A 20,222-nucleotide genomic window follows, 5' to 3' on the forward strand; every position below is an offset into this window, starting at 1 on the left:
TTCCTAGTTTTTTGCTGGCAATTGATAGATCTAGTAGTTGTCTTCCCCTCTGCAAGATAGATCAATTGACAAGGAAACTATTTAATGACAAAGCTTCTAAATGCTTGTCTAAGTTCTTTCAGCATTTTAATAGCAGAGACAAGTTGTTCAATCAAGCATGGCACTTAGTGCCGCAGAGCCTAGTTGAAATGTATCAGCCTCTCTAAAGAAAATGCTTCTGGTCATGCTCTGGACAGAACATCCAAAGACACATTAAATGTGACAGGATTTAGCATCCAGTATCTATGAGGTTTGGTTGTAAGCAAGCTTGCAGAGGTACTCTGAAAGACCAGCTGGGCTCTCAAGCACATAGTCATATTTGTTGATTTAACCCCCAACGGAGCTGCTGTGATTCAAGAAGTAGTGTGAGGGTGCAGATGGACAGTGGGTGCTTTGTAATAGCCCTGTATTGGTCTTCCAGTTTCTGGCTCCAGGCTTTTGGCTTTGTTTCATATCTACACGAACATTTCTCTGGTCATAGTTGTGTTAGGCAATGTTTTCTCACAAGGTTTCTGTGTTTTCCCTACCTTTACTAATTGGAAGCACAGTAGATTGCACTCTTGCTGAATAGACTAATTTATTTCTAAATCTCTGCTCTTACACATTTATTAATTTGGCAAAGAGGAGATATTACATGAGCCCGGAAAGTTTTCAACCACAGTCTGCTAAATTAACAATCCCATTCATAATGAAATTTGTCTGATTTTATACTTTTCATACCTTCCAGTACGGTAACAAACTTCCCAGCATTCATAGGGGATGTGTAAACTCTGCACATTTTGCTGACACTGAGAAGTAAGCTCAGGTCAAGAAGAGCCCACCTGACTCCTTGCAGTGGTGGCTCACTGAGAGAGGAGGTGGCAGAACCTGGTCTACTTTTAGGTAGAAAAAACACTCAGAAACAGAGTGAGATAATAAGGAACTATTTTCTCTGGGTTAAATCCTTCTTGTCTTGTTCAAGCCAAGTGCTCATTTCAAAACTGAACTTTTCAAGCCAAGGAAGCTGCCATCTGCGTAGGGTTAGAGAAGTGGGAGAACCCAGTGTTCCGTGCACTGAGTTATTTGTCCAAGTGTTGTGTTACATGCACTGAGTTATGAGTTCACTAACAGCAGAATCACATTGCAGTACCCTGCTCTTCTTTCAGAGAAATGGCAAAGTAAAAGCATGCCAGGAGCAAATTCATTCATGGTCCTTGGGATTTTCACCACTTCTCATCATACCTGCTATTTAAGGCATGTAATGCTTTTTAGCCTCTTATATTTATGGGTAGTCCAAGGTGAAGACCCCAAAATACAGCCTGCTCCAAAGATGCAAGCTGTTAGAAAACATAATCTATTGCAGTGGTCTCAAATGTGACAGTCACTTGCCTTTATCCATCTTTCTTTCCTCTTGGTCACTGAAGTTTGTTAATACAGGCTGTCTTGCCTTTTAAGCATTAACATGAAATTTCTTTGCCTGAAACGTAAGTTAAGCATAGTTAGTGTATGATACTGCACTTCTCATCTGTATCTAATTGAAAAGAATCATAATTCCCTGCAAATTTAGCTGACCAAGGAAACCAAATAGTTCCTTTCTTGTTCCCCCAGCTGTACTACTTATGTGATACAGGACAATAACTGGTTCAGAGAGGGTCCTCTGTCACCACTGATGGGAGGCTCCTGCTCCAGCTGCGCCTGCTGCCGTTCTTCAGCCACCATCAAGATTAGAATTACTGTGAATATCACTTAGTCTGCTTTCTTACACTGAAGATTTGTCAGCCACAGACTCCCCACAGTGCACCAGCTGTCTCAGTATTTACTTCATTTTACAACAAAAAAGTTAAGGCTGCCAAAAAATTGCCAGACAACTTCCCGTTTTTGCACATCACACACACCTGCAGCTATATTTCCTTTAAGGCATGAGAATTCATCTGAAAATTAATTTTGTTTTTTGAGGAGTCCTTAGGAAAAAAAGCCAAAAACCAAAACCAAACAAAAAACCAATTCTGCTATTTTTGAGGTAAAAGAAGGTGAAATAGTAAATAAACTGAACAAACTACTTCCTTAGCATTGAGCATGTGGTTTTCTCAGCCTTCTTTGGAGGTGAAAGGAACATGGCAATGGTTTGAACACATCTAAGAACACGTAGCTCAGCTGGGTGCAGGCAGGTGTGCTCCTTTTCCACCTGCGTTTGATAATATGCAAAGCAAGTGCACTCATCCGCACCTGTTTGTGTAGACACATCCTGACTTTTGAAGCTTGAAATTTGGTGTAAAAAATAATCCCTTCTGTGCAGAGCAGGTGTTTGTGAAGTTGCATACAGCTCATTTGTAAAAGCGGATTCTGAAAGATGGGATTCTGAAAGTGCCAGCCCCACAGAACAGGCTGCAGACTTCTGGCTGCTGTTTGAGTGCACACAGAAACAGCGTGTCTGTGGCTCACCAGTCTCGTTACTCATCCTATGGTCATGATCTGGCAAGCCAACTTGTGATGTTTCAGGGGAAGTCAAAATTACAGGAATGCTGATGGTAATGCATGAATTAACCACTGTCTACTGGGACTCCCAGTGAACTTCTGAAGTGTGAGATTTTGTTAGAATTACTGTTTGTGTGTAGAGCTGCAGATGCCCAGCCAAGGCACAGATGGGTCACAAACAACCTTCTTCAAGTCATGGTCATATTCTCTTCCTCCCCTTGTTGACTATAATTTTGTGCAAGAACTTCTTTTGATGGCTTGAGTGATTTCAGCTTTCTATCAAGACTGCTATGGATAAAGTAGGATCTAAGTAATTGTGTTTACTAAATCAAGAGATCTTTCTAATGACACATCTACACCACAATGAGACAAAGGAACAGCAACACTCCTAAGAAATTGTCATCTTCTTTCAGGCTGAGTTTGTGCAACCACACTGTTCCAAATCTTTTATTTGCAATATTGAGTCCCTTCCTGATGAGGTACCTTTTCCATCCATAAGTATGTATGCAAGCTGGCCAAGATGTTGCTGAAACCCTCAATGATTAGCTGGCAGAGGATGAAATACGTCTCCAGAGCCAAGCACTGTTCTCTTTGCTGGTCCTCATTTCTACTGGTTCGCAATCTTGGGTCAATTCGTGTCCTTGCTTTGACATCCTTCAACATCTCCACTACAAATATTAGTGACAACCTGCACATAGCCAGAGGTTTGCTAATGTGGCATTCACATTAAGCTCCTTCTCCTACCTCCCTCCTCAACATGACTCTAGTTTGTTAACTCATGTAAACATGTTTTTTTCTGCTCTTGTATATTATCTGGCCTTACTCAGAATGCTTGTCCCCCCACTTGGGAACACCTTGCTTTTCTAGTTGAGCTGATCCTTCACAACCCCTAGCAGTTAGCATGGATGAGTAATATGAATCCTAAAGGCTTTCTCTGCAGTTACTTGCAAGGTGCCGAAATGTTTGGTGCCTTTAATTATCCCCAAAGTGAATGTTGCAACATGACCGCACCACCTGCACGGCTTGGGATCTAGAGCTGTGTTGGCTGCCTGATTGGCACTGGCAAGGCTTTGCTGCACAGCAGCATCTATTATACATGCATACATATGCATTTCTGCAAGACAGGGATTGCTCTGTGTAATGCACGCCATGCCACGCTGGGGCTCTCCAGGCTATGAGCTGGTATGTCTCAGTGGTGCAACGCAGCTTTGATCCCAGAATCACTGTAATTATGTTCCCCTGTTGCTCCCTGCGAACTGCTTAGCTAAGCCAGGAAGCCATCTGCAAGATGGTTTGTGTTGGATGACATCTTGCTCCCACGTCGCCGCCATGCATCAGGTGGTAGCCCAGGCTGGCTCCCAGCCAGCCCTCGACCTGTCAAGCTTCACTCAGCTGGCCTCAGTCTGTAGCTCCCCAGCTGTGGCTGCTGCACCACCTTCATTTATTTGCACCACAACACAGGCGCTACTTGGCTTGTCAACCAGAACCAGGTCCTTTGCTCTGCTGCTGGCTGCTCATCACTGCCTGGGCTGCGGCTCACCGAGCAGAGTGAGACTGAAGGGGTGAGCAGAGCTGGGAATATTCCTCCCGTGTTGGACAGTGTGTTTCCCCCACCACCCATGGTGCCAGCTGCTTTTCCTGTCCCAGTGATGGACATTTAAGTTGGATTCAAGAAAGCATGAAGTCTCAAAAAGGCATGACTTTCCATGGTGAGGACTTGCATGCTGTGTAACGGGAGTCTACCCAGTTCCTACTTACATCTGCAATGATAGTATTTGTTTACTAGCTCAGGTAGAGAAACAGAGCCAAGTAAATTGTCACTGTCTCATACTTGCTTTGAAGAGCTCACTGTGATAATTATCATTAGGACAGTGCCTGAAAATAAACCTGTTTGAACACAGGCAAACTGCCTGAGGTTGAGCCCAGATGAAGAGGGGATTTTTTGGCTTCAAAATCCCAGAATAGGAAACAATAGAAGGAATTTGGGGAAGTGCAGATGTGCAGTCAAAACATTTTCTGTCTTAAAAAGAGAGGAAAAGAAAAAAAGAGAGATGTACAGAGTGGGAAGGATTGCCTTGTGGTTGAGGGTCTCGGGAGCTCTGGCCTCATTTCCCGGCTCTGCTCAGGCTTCTCGTATAACCTTGGCCAAAGTCATTCATCTCTCTGTGTCACCACTCCTCCACTATTACATGGATTTCCCTTTTACAGCACTACCCCTTTCTTTCTCTCTCCTCTGCTTGCCTCACCTGCCAAGACTGTAAACACAGGACAGACCGCCTCTGATTTCTCTCTGTCTGGATTTTACTTGTTTCTGTTTGTACTGTAGCCAGCAAACTCAAGCAGAGCCTATGGGTGATGCCATAACACAAACAAAATACACAACTGTGTTTTCTAAAGCTTCAGTGTTAACAAAAACAAATTCTGAAACGCTTTGCTTCTTATGAGGCAGTAGTAAGTTTTAAGAAAGATTGTCTTAGTAACAGTGTAATGGCTTTGCTGCAATGCAAACACTGACTGGCAGATTCCTATGGCTTCACTATGCAGATTTTTACATAATGTTTTAGAAGTTGCAAGCTCTATCTGCTGCATTTAAATATTTGAGCAAAGTCCTATGCTCAGGAACTGTAAACTTGATTTTGCTAATAGTCAGCAGAGCTGTCCACAGGTGAAATTCTGGTGTAAGCAGTAATCCCTGACAGATGGCTGTTATCTCCATGAACTTGGTGCCAGTTGCCTCACTGGTGATAGCCTTCTTGGCAAGATGCACATTTCCATAAAGTCACAACGTATCAGTCAGAAGATTCTTATGTTTACTGTATTAGAACTGTAATTTTGGATAGCTGGTGTTCACCTTAGAAGCAAGTAAAAATTATTTCAGAACATAATGTGAGTTGGTAAACAAGGAAGACAAAAATTAGAAAAACTTATTTCCTTCATTTTCATCTGTAGTGTTTGTTTTCCATTATCAACAAGCTCACTAGCAATAAAACTTGATGATGTTCCATTAGGTAAAGAGAAGGTGTAAATCAGAGTGAACGGGTACATACGGTTGTCGTTGAGATTTTATACACTATTGTTCTGACACACCAGCAACATTTTCCAGGCAGTAGCAACTTTATTTAAGGTGAATATTATAGCGATCTTTGCAAATCAGTAGAGCTGTCACATTGCCCAGAGGTGTATACAGGGCTGTTGCTGTAGCCTGTACTCCCCAGCCAGACCCTTCTGGTGCCTGTGGTCCCCCCCAGGCTTCCCCAGGAAGATGCTGGAAACTCCTCCACACTCCTTGACCCTCACCCAGGCAGTGATGGCTTCCTGCTGGGTGAATGGGTCAGGCCCAGGCCCCAACCTGACGTTTCAAGCCACTTCCCAGCTGACAGGCAGCAAGGACTTTCAGGTTTACTGCCATCAGGATTAGAAACAGTGTCTTGAGATTCTGATCTCCAAGGGATTAACCCAGAGTCTTATTTCTCTTACTCTTTATTTATCCTTGTTTAGATCTCTTCCTACTTTCCTTAGGTACACGGACAGGTGAAGAGCAGAGTATAAAGCCTCATGTTTACATTCACTCTCCATTTTCAGCTGGGGAAATAGTTTCACAGTGGAGGAATGACCAGATCAGCCCCAGAGAGGGTGGGCTTGAAACTCTGAGCAGAAATCCCAGGAGCACAGCCTAAGGGTAACTCCAGAGACTCTGCTATTCAACTTTTCTCTGACCGATAAGAGGAGAGGGCTGGCTCTATGGTTTACAGTGTTTTATTACTTCTATCAAGTGGGAAAGAGATATAGGGGCTTCTGTAGCTTTCCAGTTTTGGAGAGATAACGATACTATTCAGAGGCCTCCTGAGCCACTGGCAAGCGCATCATCACCGAAGCCACTTTAGAGTACCTGTTTGAACACAAACCTTGCATGAACAACTTAAAATGAAGTGAGATAAACCAGTCCCTTTTATGTGCTTTATTTACTTATCTATAGATCCAAGATAAGCACTTGGCCAAACCAAGATCTCACATGGCCCAAATTCAGCATCTCAAAACAGGAACAGGTGAGAATCCGCCAATTACCAATGCTGGAGTCTCCTTGCCAGGTTCATAATTAAGTGTAGATAGATACATGGCAGATGAAAGCATGCTACAGAGCTGAGGCAGTTTGCTGTCATGGCACTGAGACATGAGAAGCAGCAGCTAGTGCAAATCTTACCATAAGGAGTGAGTGAAGCTCATTTGCAAGGGAAATGCAAATACAGAGCTGATTGCATTCCCTTAAATGGGAAAGTGTGTTAAATCTGATAAGCGGGCTCTGGGTGTCTCCTCAGTGTGGGCTTGTCTCAGCTTAGTTTCTGTTCTTCAGTGGCTGAGGGAGTGAATGCTGTTCTGAAACACTGCACAGGTAAGACACAGCAATTATTTCCCTCTACGTCTTCCACTAGCTGCATAAATTAACATCTAGATAGCCTTTGTATCTCCAAAGCACTCCACGTATCTTAACTAATTAATGCTCACCATATCCCTCTAATATTCAAGAAAAAACTATCCTCATTTTGCTAATGTTGAAAATCGAGCAGGAAGATTAAATACCTAGGAGTGAATCCAGCTAAGCAGTTCAGCCACTGAAGTCAAAGGGACTAAAAATTAATCATATATTTAAGAGCTTCAGTGGACTGGGACGTGGGTCTTGCACAGTGCTGAGCACCTTGCAGGATCAGGCACACCCAAAGCCACAGAGGCATCAGATGGGAGAATCTGACATGAAATTGCTCACCTGGAGCTCAGATTTCAGTGCAGTATGTAAAGCTATCATACCACCTCTGAAAGACTGAAAATGAGCTGTGTTGGGAAATGCATGCTTGTATAAGGAAGATATCAGAAAGCTCTCCTGGAATGCAAAGTTATTGCTCACATGTAAATGTTTTCTTCACTGCCACATTTCCAAGAATGTAATACAAGAGTCTGGCACTTTCCAAAATGTCACTTCTCTCTGTCAATACCTACAGTGCCTATGGCAGAAAACATGAATTGTCACCTGCCCTTTTTGTACAGCTTGCAATGAAAATCACTGCATTTCCCCACACTTATAAAAATGAAGAGTCTGTTCTCCTGGAATTTTGAAATCAGATTCCCTGGCTTCACAGCTGCAACATTACCAGCCTACAGATCTAGAAGTCTCTCAGGAAGAAATTTATTGTAAAATAAAGGATTTAAAGGAGGCCTGCAGACAGCAGGTTTGATTACCATCATTTGCATATGTGCAGTAGAAGGTTTTTAGAGACAAAGAGAGCAGAGCTGTACCTGAATCTTTAGTAAGTGCCAGTTTCATCAAGTTCAAGTTCAGGACTAAGCCCAGATCAGATACCCAACAAAATTTACATACAATATTTCCAGGGCTGCTTGGATATGTCTTTTCCTTACAGATTTGCTGCACTTTACTGTTACTGCTCAAGATTGCAAGGTGCTCTTGTAAGCAGCCCTCAAATGCTCACATTAAACATTATTTTGATAAGGAGGGGCCTTATTTAGAGGTAATTACTCCTCAGCACCTGAATATGCTGAGTGAGGCATTGGGGCACTTTCCTTTTCTCAAAAAACAGCTCTTTTGTTGACAAAGAAAATAAACCGTAAGCTCCAGAACGGGCTGGTCTATTGTAGAGTTCCCAAAATTAGGCTAAACAGCTGGTGACTCATTGTTGGGATATTAATCAGAGCAAGATAAATGTGTGTGCAAAGCAAGGGACAGGGCTTATCTGATCGGGTTATTGATTGATTTTGGATTAATTTATGGAAGAGACAGGTGTTGATGGGGGTGCGAGCGCAGAGACAGAAAAGAGTCAGGGCTCAGCGCAGCTGGCCCTTCCTGTTGTTGATAAGCTAAAATGAAAAAAATGCCCGCAAAGGCAGAGGAGGGATAAAGGGAACAGCAGGGCAGGGCAGCTTGTGCAAGCCTGTTGCTCTCAGGAGGCAGCCTTTGTGTGAGCAGACAATAAAAGGGCATGTGTGTGAGAGGTGCAAGGGTCAGTGATACGAAAACCTGGGACTGGGCAAGCCTTGTCTAAGAAACCTTTTTTTCCCCCTACAACTACTCCATGCCAGCTGTGCTGTTGTAACTGCTGGCAAAAGAATCAAGTATTGCTGTTAAACAATCAAATCCCAGATAATCAGATGCAGCGGATCAGAATTAATTTGCCTCATTTTGCCCATGCTGCACAACTGTCCAGCTCAAGGGCTATGAGTAAAATGCAGCAAAAACAGGGCAAGCAGTGATGTGTGAGAGAGGAAGCCACCATGGGTCACAGGGGAAGGAAGCAGCAACAGAGGGAAGGGCTGGTCCCAGTGGAGACAACATCAGTGCTGCTCTCCTCAGGCATAGTGAGGCCACCCGCTACCAAGATGAGGGCTGTAGGAGATGCCAAGGCAGAGAGAGCACTGAGATAACAGCAACTTTTAGTGGCTCCTGATAAAGTTTGGAAGAAAACGAAGAGAAAGCCTAAATATTCTCCTTTAAAAAAGATTGTTTCACTTGAGCATTTTGGGGGACTATAGAATTTCTCTGTGTAATACAGATGCCCTAGATAGACATGGCATGAAGACAATCTTTGTTATTTAGCACACATCTCCACAGTACAGCTATTGATGTGTTCTCCCTCTCTGAACTATGTAGCACTTATTTTTCACATGAGTAAACTAGCTTTAATATTGGCTTTGAATGTAGATAAATACAGTGAGTGTATAGATTTCTCTCCATGTCTGTAATACTGCACGCATCTCTGGCCTGGATCTCTGGCTTTTCACACTGGTAGCCCATATCTAATATTGATTTGAAACACAGATAGATAGTACACACACTATGGATTTATTTAAGTTGAATCTCTATTGGTTTGGAAAGCAGATAATCTGCAAGAATTAATTTCTCCCATAACACCACATTTTGCTCATACAGAGTGACAAAATAGTTTAACTACTATCTTCTAGGATGCTAAGTAACTTCCCTTTTGCTGACTGTAGCTCCTCTTCCTCAGCATCTGATGTCTGTGGCTGTCTCAGTGAAATGGCTGTGCACTGTCATAGCAGGACACTTTCACAGTGAGACATCCCATCTGTCTTCCTTTCCCACGGCATTGCAAGTGTCCCTTTGCTTGAATACCAGTGGCTGAGCCTGCCTTTCATCAGCAGGCTCTTAAGTGGGGATGTTGTAAAAATGCCAGGCTACTGGGCTTTGGGTTCGCTTTTTTCTCTCATGGCTTGGAGGTGGCATTTGCTTTTTACTCAGGGGTGGGATATAGGTTGTTACAGATGGTGTCTGTAAAGCTTGTGAGAGCATGGTACCACCAAGCAAACCAGTGTCCTCTCACTGTGCTGCACTGCCCTGGGCAGTGGCACAAGTTCGGGTCCTCAGCACATGGCAGCTGGTGGCACTGCACCTCAGTGAGGATGGTTTCCCCACAACAAGGTGAAATATGATGGTCACGATAGCACACCAAACCACAGCTGTGTGTGCATGGCCTGAGCTCCTTGGGTCAATACAGGTTCAGTGAACTCTTCAGCAGACCTGCTTGCCCAAAATAAGCAGGTAATGACCTCCATGTTTTATTAAATGCCCTTTTTATCATAAAGGTTGAATTCTCCAGCTGCATTTTTACAGTCCACCAAACAGAGTTTGGTGGTTTTCAGTGTAAGGTTACCAAGTTGTGCCATATGACTATGCTGGGTGGCTGCTACCTTAGCAGGACACCTGGTCTACCTGCCAGAGGGAAACAGGGACTCATAGAGCCTCTCATCCCACCCTGAGGGGAATATCTCAAGCAAGTGAGGGGACTTATGTCCTTGATTTTTCTGTTCATAACATAGAGTGATCAGATCACACACAGATGTCTGCAGTATGGACGTTTGATGAGTCCTGCCTTTGGCGACTAATGGGCTGGCTCCTGCCATTGCAAAGCAAATGGGGCATGTACAAGGTCTAGTCACTTTATCTGCCTTGTCATTTCTCCAGTATGATCATGTATAGTACCAGCCACTACCATAACCAAGCTGAACTATTAATAAGCCTTAACACTCATCCTGTGTTAAGACTTGTTCTATACTCACTTGTTTTTGGCCTACAAAACATTTTCCACATGCCCATTTCATTATCTGCCATGCTGTTTCTAATCCACCTGCTTATTTTAATAGGATTTAGTTGTCAAATAGGATTACCTTTGATTTATAACCAGTATTAGCTTCCTTAAAACCTTCCTGTTCTTTGTTAGCTTCATCAAAATTTCATAAGGGTTGGTGTATGTAGATTTGGACTCTTGTAGCGCACACCTACATTTTCAGGTCTCCGTGTAGGTGTCTGGCTATATGCAGGCACCATTGCATTCAGTGTAGTCGAAGCCTCTGCAGAAGTGTATTACTAAATACAACCGTCTAATGCTGTTGGAAGTATGTGGATGGAGAGGAAATGTGGGGCTGGGAGATATCACACAGGGCTGCTGAAGAGCTGTGCTCTTTTGGAAATGCTGCTGGAGATGCTGGGGGACTCCAGGGCTTCTCAAATGGCTTGAGACCCTGATGTGCACATCAGAATAGTGATTCCCTAATAGCCAGTTGTTCATGCCCTGGGTATGGTCTTAGCCAACTGGGCATCAGAGAACACCACTTTCATCAGTGACAGGCTTCTAGGCAGCACCATGGCCCCCTCATCCAGCTCTTCATCTTCTGCTGTTTTGGGTTTTTTTTTCCTGTTTTCTTAGAGCATTTAGAGGATGGTATTCAGAGTCTTTATTTGTCAGTGGGATTAAAAGCATAATCACATCACATCTTTCTTTTACATACACACCCCCCGCATTATGCAAATAGTTGCCAATGAGGTTTGGAAGGTTTTTTTTTTGCTTCATATCTAGATGTATTTATTTTATTAATCCATATAAGGCTCACTTTTCATTCCAGGTCACCAGACTTCACAAGGCTTGTCATAACTTTAGCCCAGTGTCGTCAAACCTTCATTTCCTGCCTATAGCCACACTTACACTAAAGTTTAATAGGGGCTTTTATGAAATTTTTTAGCACAATACAGATAAAAATAGGCAAAGCACAGGATGTTCATCAGGACTTCTTTGCAGAAGAGCCTGAAGCTGCTACCTCTCTCTGGATCCCCATTGTTTCCTAACTTCACCCCTTCAGGGGGAGATGTACCCTTAGCCAATTGACGAGAGGGAAAGCATGCTGCTAGAGGAAGTCCCTTACTGTGATTTCTCTGCATGAAAAATATGTTTCCTTGACTCTGATCCTTAGCTTTTATGGAGTGGAGTAAGAATAGGATTATAAAATCCACCTGTCTTCAACTGTGTTTTGCTAGAGGAATGAGATAGAGGAAGCCTCTCTGCTATCTATATATGAATGCCAAGAATATCTAGGTCATATTAAGCTCACAGTTGCATCTCTATCAATTGTTTGAGAGTTAAAATGTATCTTCTATTACCAAGTTTTTGTCTGAGATAGTTATTTGATAAATTTAAGCAAAATTATCTTAAATAATACTGGAGTTGAACTCATTTTGCTTAATTAGCACTTTTTTAACATCAGGGAATAAGAGCTGAATGCAGAGAGACTGCTTTAATAGATTGGAAATTATTTTATACTGTGTAATAGGACTTTGTGCAACTACAACTAGCAGGCTCAACAGCTCAAACTCTTCTGGCTTTGAACACTGAAAATGCTGTTAAATTATTAAACTTAGTCCCAACTGGCAAGGACATTCAGTGTCTGAAACCTTAGCAAACCTCAAGGCAATTGACAGCAGAGAGTATAATGAACAGAACAAAGAGAAATTAGGATTTTGTTTTTAAAAAATGATTCTTCAGTTCATCTCTCAAACTAAAAAAATTAAAAAACATCAGCTATAAAATATGAGTCAAAATTAAAACTTTTAAAATTTCTCCTTTGAAGCAAATGATAACAATGATCACTTCAGGCTGAAGGAAAACATATCAAATCTATTTCAAGCATTTTAATCCCTCATGAAATGAAGTGCGAAGTGCAGACAGCATTGAAAATGCAGGGAAGGAAGTAAAGAATGTATTGCTTGTTTTCTACAAAGGCTCAGTGGTTAAATATAAATTGAGCCAGAGGCAGACAAGGGGAGAAAGATGGATGGAGCGGAGGTCAGGGCATTCATCTGGGACTTGTAATACCAGGACACCAGCTCCTACCCCAGTAACCTTTTAGGTATGAAGAGGAGTGGCATTGACAGGAGCATGCTTATATTACATAGCCTGGTGTTAAGGCACTCTGCAGAATTAAGAAGTGTAGGTTCAGATCCACTCTGGTTATGATGGGAATAAGAACTGGATTTCACATATCCTAGGGATTGCTTTAATCTCCGGACATTGGGCAAAACATAGGAACATGAGCAGCAATACTTTCTTCTCTGTCATGGTTTCATGCATGCAAACCACCCATTTTTCAGTATAACCTGTTCTGCTGGTTCAAAAGCCTGGATATTAACATTTACTAAAATGTTAACTTTATGCATGATCTTTCCAAAATGGAAAATATTTCTGGGTGTTGTAAGTAGAAGTAGTGAAACACTCAGGCTGTGATAATGAGGAAACCTTGATGGTATGCTATGCACACCAGCTTCTAAGAGCTGGCTAAAATGATGTAAGTAGGGGAAGATCATTGTAGTTTAATGTGGGCCTACTTTTAAAATACTAGATTTCTGCAAAATCAAGTAAGAAAGTGTTTCATTCACACAGTAGAAAAAATATGTTTTACCTAATTTTCTGTGTATTAGATGGAGACTTCATATCCTATCACATTATGTCTCTGACCCTGCTGAGAGATTGCCCCCTCTTGGCATCCTATTCCTGCTGTGGACCTCATCGGGTCTTTGAGAGCTGCTGCCTTTCCTCTTGGCTCTTAGCACTCACGACTGGGAATAATTTGGAGTAGCAGCTTAAAACACTGCCACCCTACTGCCAAGGAGTAGCCTGGGAATCTCAGCCTTGTTGCATTTTCTGCATTCACAGCTAGTCAAGGTCAAGATGTCCTAAATGTTTACAGGAGATCACTGATGAATGGAGAGCTGCTCAGACATGCTGAATTGCAGATAGCTACTTTAACTGACTTAATTAGTACATGCTCAGTATAAATGCTGCGTGAAGATGAATTTTGCTTCTGCTAGCAGCTAAGTGGTCTTTATCTAGAGGCTAAATAGGTTGGAAAAAAATTGAAGTATGGACCAGCTTCAAATAAATCAGCAAAGGAAGGTGAATAAATGGAGACCTGAGCGCAAGACTGAAATGCACACGGTATTTCGACCGTATGCATATATACTGTGTGCTCCTGTGGTAGTGTCAGTTTTCCAGGTCAAGCGGAAAGAGTTATGAGAGAGTTTGACCCAGTTATTGCTGAGACCCTCTGAGGCAATTCAATATTGGATTACTGCGAGTAAAGGGCATGCAGAACAGAATACAATCTTTCTGCTAATTGCTGTGAGCCTGCAAAAGCAATTTTTTTACCATAATAAAGAAAGCCAAGTGTTATTCCGGACTTTTGGATCCTACTCAAGAGCTGTCACCAATAGCAGATGCCAGTAATAAATACAGACATATTTCCAGAAATGCAATAAATATAAAGGTGTGCTCTGTTTTTCCCATCAGATCAATTTTAGAATAGAATATATACTGTAAACCAAAGGAAAAGGAGTATTTTCATATTCTTCAAAGACACATCTGGAATTTATAATCTGTTTTATATGTTTTGTTGTTTCTTTTCCTCCCTCCCACTCAGATAACACCAATCCCTGGCAATACCCCACTTGCCCCACAAATAAGCAGAGTGCTGAGAAGGTTATGGAGGGTCTTTGTTCTGAATGGTGCTGCAATGGTTTCCTTTCAGTTATCCCTGGAATCCAGAGAGAAGAATCGTTAGAGCAGCAGGGTGCAATTTCACCACATCCCTACATTTTAATGGAGAACACTTCTGTCTTTTATGTTTTTCACTGCAGGAGAAGCTGCCCTATTTCAGTTCTTCCTTCCAGAAAGAAAGAGATTGTGACCTGTAGCAAACTATTACATGGGAAGATCCTGTTTTGAATGCAGACTTCCTCTTTTATGACAAGTTATTCCTGTCTGCTCTACCAAGGACACAGAAACACTAGAGACACTTGATAGCATTCATCTCTCCTAACCTGAGGCATCTGCCATGTTGATGGCTCCACCTGAGCTAGACTAGGGTTCCCTTCCTAGACTAATGGATAGAAACATGCATTTCTAGTTCGTGAGTCATCTGATCTGGTTTAGGTTATTACCTTAGGACAAGATGAATCACAAGGGAGAAGGGCTCATTTCTTTCTGCTGATAAGAAAAAAGTGGCTGAGAGTATCTCTGATGAAGACATGTCCTTTGTAGATGCCTACATTCAGGTAAAGTGAATTGCACCCTCTGAATCAGAAAGATCAGGAATTAGTGTCTGGCACAAATTCCATAAAATATCAAGGACAACCCACTTTTCTGAGACCACTGAGGTAGTTTAACAGTGGTTACTGGGGGTCTGTAAAAAAAATCTGGTAAGACTCTGCTTTCTTATGTGTATTGCTTCAAACAGGGTAAGAGTTAGCCTACTAAACAAGCTTCCAGGAAAAAAAAAGGGTTACTTCTTTAGTGCTGAGATTAATTTATAATTTTGTGATTTTAAGGAAATCTTGAAGCTTAACTGCTATAATGAAAACCTACAAGAAGATCACACCAATAAAAAACACACAAAAAAATTAATTTAGGTAGCCTTATTCCCCAAAGTCTAGCTATGCCTCTTGAATCATTAGTGCAGAAGAAAGTATTACAATTTTTCCTTGCTCTGTCCTAAAGACTGTCATTTTGATGTAATTTTATTACTGTCTCCTACGAATTGCTGCTACGTACTTTAAATACCAAGCTAACTAGAAGGCTTTGTAGCTTTTGTGGAAAATGCAGGATAAAAACATTGCTGGGTGGGCCTGTCTCAGCTACAAGATGTCTGGAAATTCTAATCAAAACACAGTTATTCTTCCTGCCTCACCTTTTATGTGAGCCATGCCTCTTGGAAACAGATATTTGAGCAACCAAGGGCAGGTACCAGTGGTGTTGCTCAAGTATTGGCTGTATATTAACCATCTGTCAACAAAAAGGAGAAAACAGAATCACATGATCAGCCAGGACTCAGAGAGAGCAAGAGGGTGTGATCCAAATGACATGACTCAAAAAACTCTTTCCTGCTATTTGAACATCTGCACACAGAGAAATATTGCTCCTCAGTTTCCATAGCTCATTGGGGAAGGATTGTGAGAGGACACACAGACCTGGTGACCCTGGAAAGGGTATGCTCCAGGGAGACACCTAATTCAGCTTACTATAAAGTAACATAATTTACTGAAGTAGTCACCATTCAGAGCACATTATCTAGATTTGGGACTCTCGGTAGATTCTAGGTGCAAAACTGACCCTACAGTAGGAAATGCAGGGATGTGTGAGAGCATTTTCATGCAGTGGGGAAATCAGTACTGGGGAAAACATCTTCTTTCTAAATGTACAGCTTTCTTGTGTGTCCAAGGGCATCCAAGACTTATTTCTGATTCTGAAAACATATTTGGGTTAAATTAACATTGGGCTAAATTAATACTATTGGTATTAATAATCATAAAAATAACAAAAATGATACATATCCCTCTCCTCTAAATGTATTCGGCTGTCTTTGAAAAGATGCATGCACCTTTATTAAATCAAATGTATTCCACTCTCTCATCAATTTTGCATCTGTTTTTGTGGGTTTTTTTCACTTGTTTGCTTTAAGAAATATTCAGGCATTCCTATTTAAAATCATGTAGCTAACTGCCTCATATATCCAGCTAATAAAAATGCCTGATTGAAGATGTAGGACACTCAGATATTAGATGAGAAAACTGTTGTCATTCTTTGTATAAACAAGTCACCATATAAAGGTTTTTCTATGAGGCTTTGTCCAGTTGTAAATAGATAGTTCGATAAATCTTCATTAAAAGGAACTGTAACAATTAAACACCATGCTACATTATTAAGAACTTTGTAGAATTTTGAAGTTAATACTGGAAAGAAAGTAAAATTAATTTTTCAGTCCTATACATAGCCCTAACTGTTATTCTTAACACCAGGGAGCCTGTCCTTCAAAAACTCCTCCTAATGAGCCCTCCTTGGCCAACCAAATGCAACACTTCTTCCGAACAAGTGCCTACCACAAAATGCCATCTCCTGCAATCTAAATGAAGAGTTACAGGCTGCTTTGTATCGGACAGATATGGGATATTAGCTGAGTACAGGCTTATCTCCATTTCGATGTGACTCTTGTTGACAGCACAGCACTTCTGTCTTGACTGTCACGTACGTTCCATGCACATTCAGAACCTCAGAGTCCCCCTTCCAATGTACATAGATTCAAGTCATCTGTGTATAATCCTTCCAGGTATCCCCTTTCCCCTCCCTTATGCACTTCCTGAAATATCTTAAATATATACTGTGAACTCTGATATGATGCCTCAGTCATGCACTCATAGGAGCTAAACGAAGTATGACTAGAAGGTAAGTGGGAGGTAATAGGACGGCATTAATGTTAATTTGGTGGATCTCAGTTTCCAGGCATCAAACCCATGTTTCAGTCTCTAATGCCATGAAAATAAAAGGTCCTGGGCGGACACAAATTTTATGCTACTGCTTAAGACAAATACAGCAGGAAGACATATTACTATTAAGTATTTTATTGATTAATTTAATAGATAAATCAGTTCAGCTGTTTCTCAACTCCAAAAAAGCCATAGAGTGCATCCCATCTGATCCTGATTTATTGGTAATCATCCTTCTCAACATGCGTGGAGTCTTTTTGGCAGGGGCTGATGTTCTCTTGTCTGTTGTATCCTGACACACATCTGCTCAGAAGTGTCACATGTAGGTCAGGCCCAGCCAGAACCACAGACAAATAGTACAAAGGCAGATGGTTACTAACTGCATTCTGGGCAAGATTTTGGCTGAACAAAGTAATCACTCTCAAACTCATTTCTCATTTCTCTGAAGCTTTTTGCACCATTTTTTAAAAGACGGTGGTAAAATCTGGACAATGAAGATTTCTCTGCTGTATGCTGCAACTTAAAATTGCCAACAACCTTTGTTATTTGCCAAAGCTTTAGCAGCAACATGTAATTTAGCTATAAATTGTTCACATATCAGTCTTCAGAGAGGTCATAAAGGGGGCATTTTTTGATAAAGAAGAATAGGATAGAACTCTTCCTCCCTGATCTCTAGTGTAAATGATAAGCGCATCACTCACACCTAATCCAAAATTAATAACATAGTCTAGCAATGCCACTGCTGAAGGTTGCCTCTCTGTTGCTTCCCACATTTTATTATCATGACAGCTTTTCTTCACAGCAACATAATAGTTTACCCCAAAACATTGGCTCCTGCTTCTATTTTAAATGCAGAACAAGAGTTGTGGCTAAATATACTAGCTTAAAATTAGCCAATAACCTGAATATGAAGGTTGTTTTAGTTCAATTAAGATGCTGCTTAAGATTTTGGTATTTTGGGATTTAATTCTAGTGTCTACGTGATATGTTTAACAATACTAATGATGAGCTGATAATTGTATCTTGGGGTACTGTGTAATGTCTACAATGTGAGGGGTATTTACCCTGTAAATCTTAAGTACAATTATGTATCAGCTAGTGATTATTTAGCTTAATGAAAGGCTACTACAATTAAATGATCAATCATATGTGAAGATTAATTCTAGTTTCATCATCGTTGTCCTTTTCTCTAGCCATCTATACTAAGTGAATAAAGTGGTAGAAAATAATTTCCCCTCACTCCTTATAAAAATCACTTCAATTTTGTTGATATGTAATGTGATACTGAAATTATATTTCAGATGAATAATTAGAGGCATTTATGTTCATATATATATATATATATGCACATATATTGATTGGGTTAATCTGTCCTGTGCCAACATGGATTTTTTTTTTTAACTAAAAATAACAGTAATTATATTGGCAATACTAATACTGTTCTTCTCTGTAAGGCAGGTTGATATCTCTGGGTGAAAGGTGCAATAGAACTAGGTAATACATAATTATATCTCATATATTACATCATATAGGTTACTATGATGTTATATGATGTTATTACATTGTGTTACCTATGTTACTGTATGATATAGTGTTGTAAACACTGTTTTTATATGATGTTATTACAACAATAGCTTATTTCAATAATTTTCAAAATTTGGACTTCTTAGGTATAGTAACACTCTATTTTTTGCACTCTCTTTTGTTTAAATTCACAGCACCCAGAGAAGTCAGGTTTATATGAGAAGATGCCATTACCTTAATGATAATTTCTTTTCCCATTCAGAACATGAGTGAAAATTATTGGACTCAAGCCTTAGATTTTCAGATTTCAAAGCCGTGTGGTGACAGAAGGCCCAGTTCAGCCAAAATTCCCATTTACTTCATTGTCATTTTGCCTGTGTAACATGTGCAGAATCTGTACCCTATACTAGTTCCAGCTACTTTGATGTCATTAATACCACTACAGGGTGCCAGGAGATGTGCTTTTTAATTGTTATGATCAGGACTACATCTGACTGCTTTACTCAGAAAAAAACAACATCCTCCTACTTGGCATCAGCACAGAGCTACCCACCACTTCATAAAAATCTCTTCTCCAGTGAAGTACCCCAAATTGGTAAACAGTAGTTGAAAAGATGCCCATCTGTTCTATGAATGCCCCTGTTAGCAGTCAGTAATTGTAAATACAGCAAGTGGTATTTTTAATATGTTTCAATCACATTATTACAATCAGTTATTTTGTGAAATGGCTGGTTTATAATATGACTCCAACACATACATAATTGGACTCTCTCAGAGGAGACAAACTGACAGGACACTTGCTGAGAAAACGGAAAGGTCTGTGTACAACTCCAGATTTCCTGAAGAACTAAAATGATTGAATAAGTCTTTTTTTTTTTTTTTTTTTTCCTTATTTATTTCTTTTGGCAGCTCATTCAGAATGATGAGACATTCAATATCGAAAGCCAAATGGCTTCTGCTTAATGATGGCAGAGACACAGGAAAAAAGCATTGGCCTCATTGAAGACTAAAGGATTTTGGCCTTTGATTTCAATGGGTGAGAAACCAGTCCATGATTTCTAAGGGACACAGAGGATCACAAGCTACAGAGGAATGGAAACTATGCTCGAGACAACCAGACACTGCATATGCAGTGGAACATATGGAACTTAAGGAACAGAGCATGAAGAACTTTAGTGACACAAAGGAATCTTTGCAAGATTTCAGAGCAAGAAGGTGGTAGTACATAATTGAGCAAAAAAGCACAGAAATTATTTTCTAAAAGAATGTTATTCCTTTTTTTTCACTGTGTTTTTGTGCAAATGCCTGTGTGTTCTGCACACAGCAGATGCACAAAGGCAATTCCATGCCAGGTATATGTGTATGACTCAAAGTCTTGACTCACCAGCTGTCCAGACTGTGGACCTGCCTAAAGGGTGCCATCAGGCCTCTCCACTCAGGCTTCCTTACAATGAAATCCATGAAAACCAAAGAGAGAGGTGTTAGGTACTGGGGTCTCATCCTGACACATGCACCAAGGTGTGGTCAACAGCTCTCCTGTGTCCCTCCATTTGGACGCAGACAGATTTCACCTTCTGATCTTTTATCAAGCACTGCA

This window comes from Apus apus, chromosome 1 (assembly GCF_020740795.1).
Source record: "Apus apus isolate bApuApu2 chromosome 1, bApuApu2.pri.cur, whole genome shotgun sequence".
NCBI lineage: Eukaryota > Metazoa > Chordata > Aves > Apodiformes > Apodidae > Apus > Apus apus.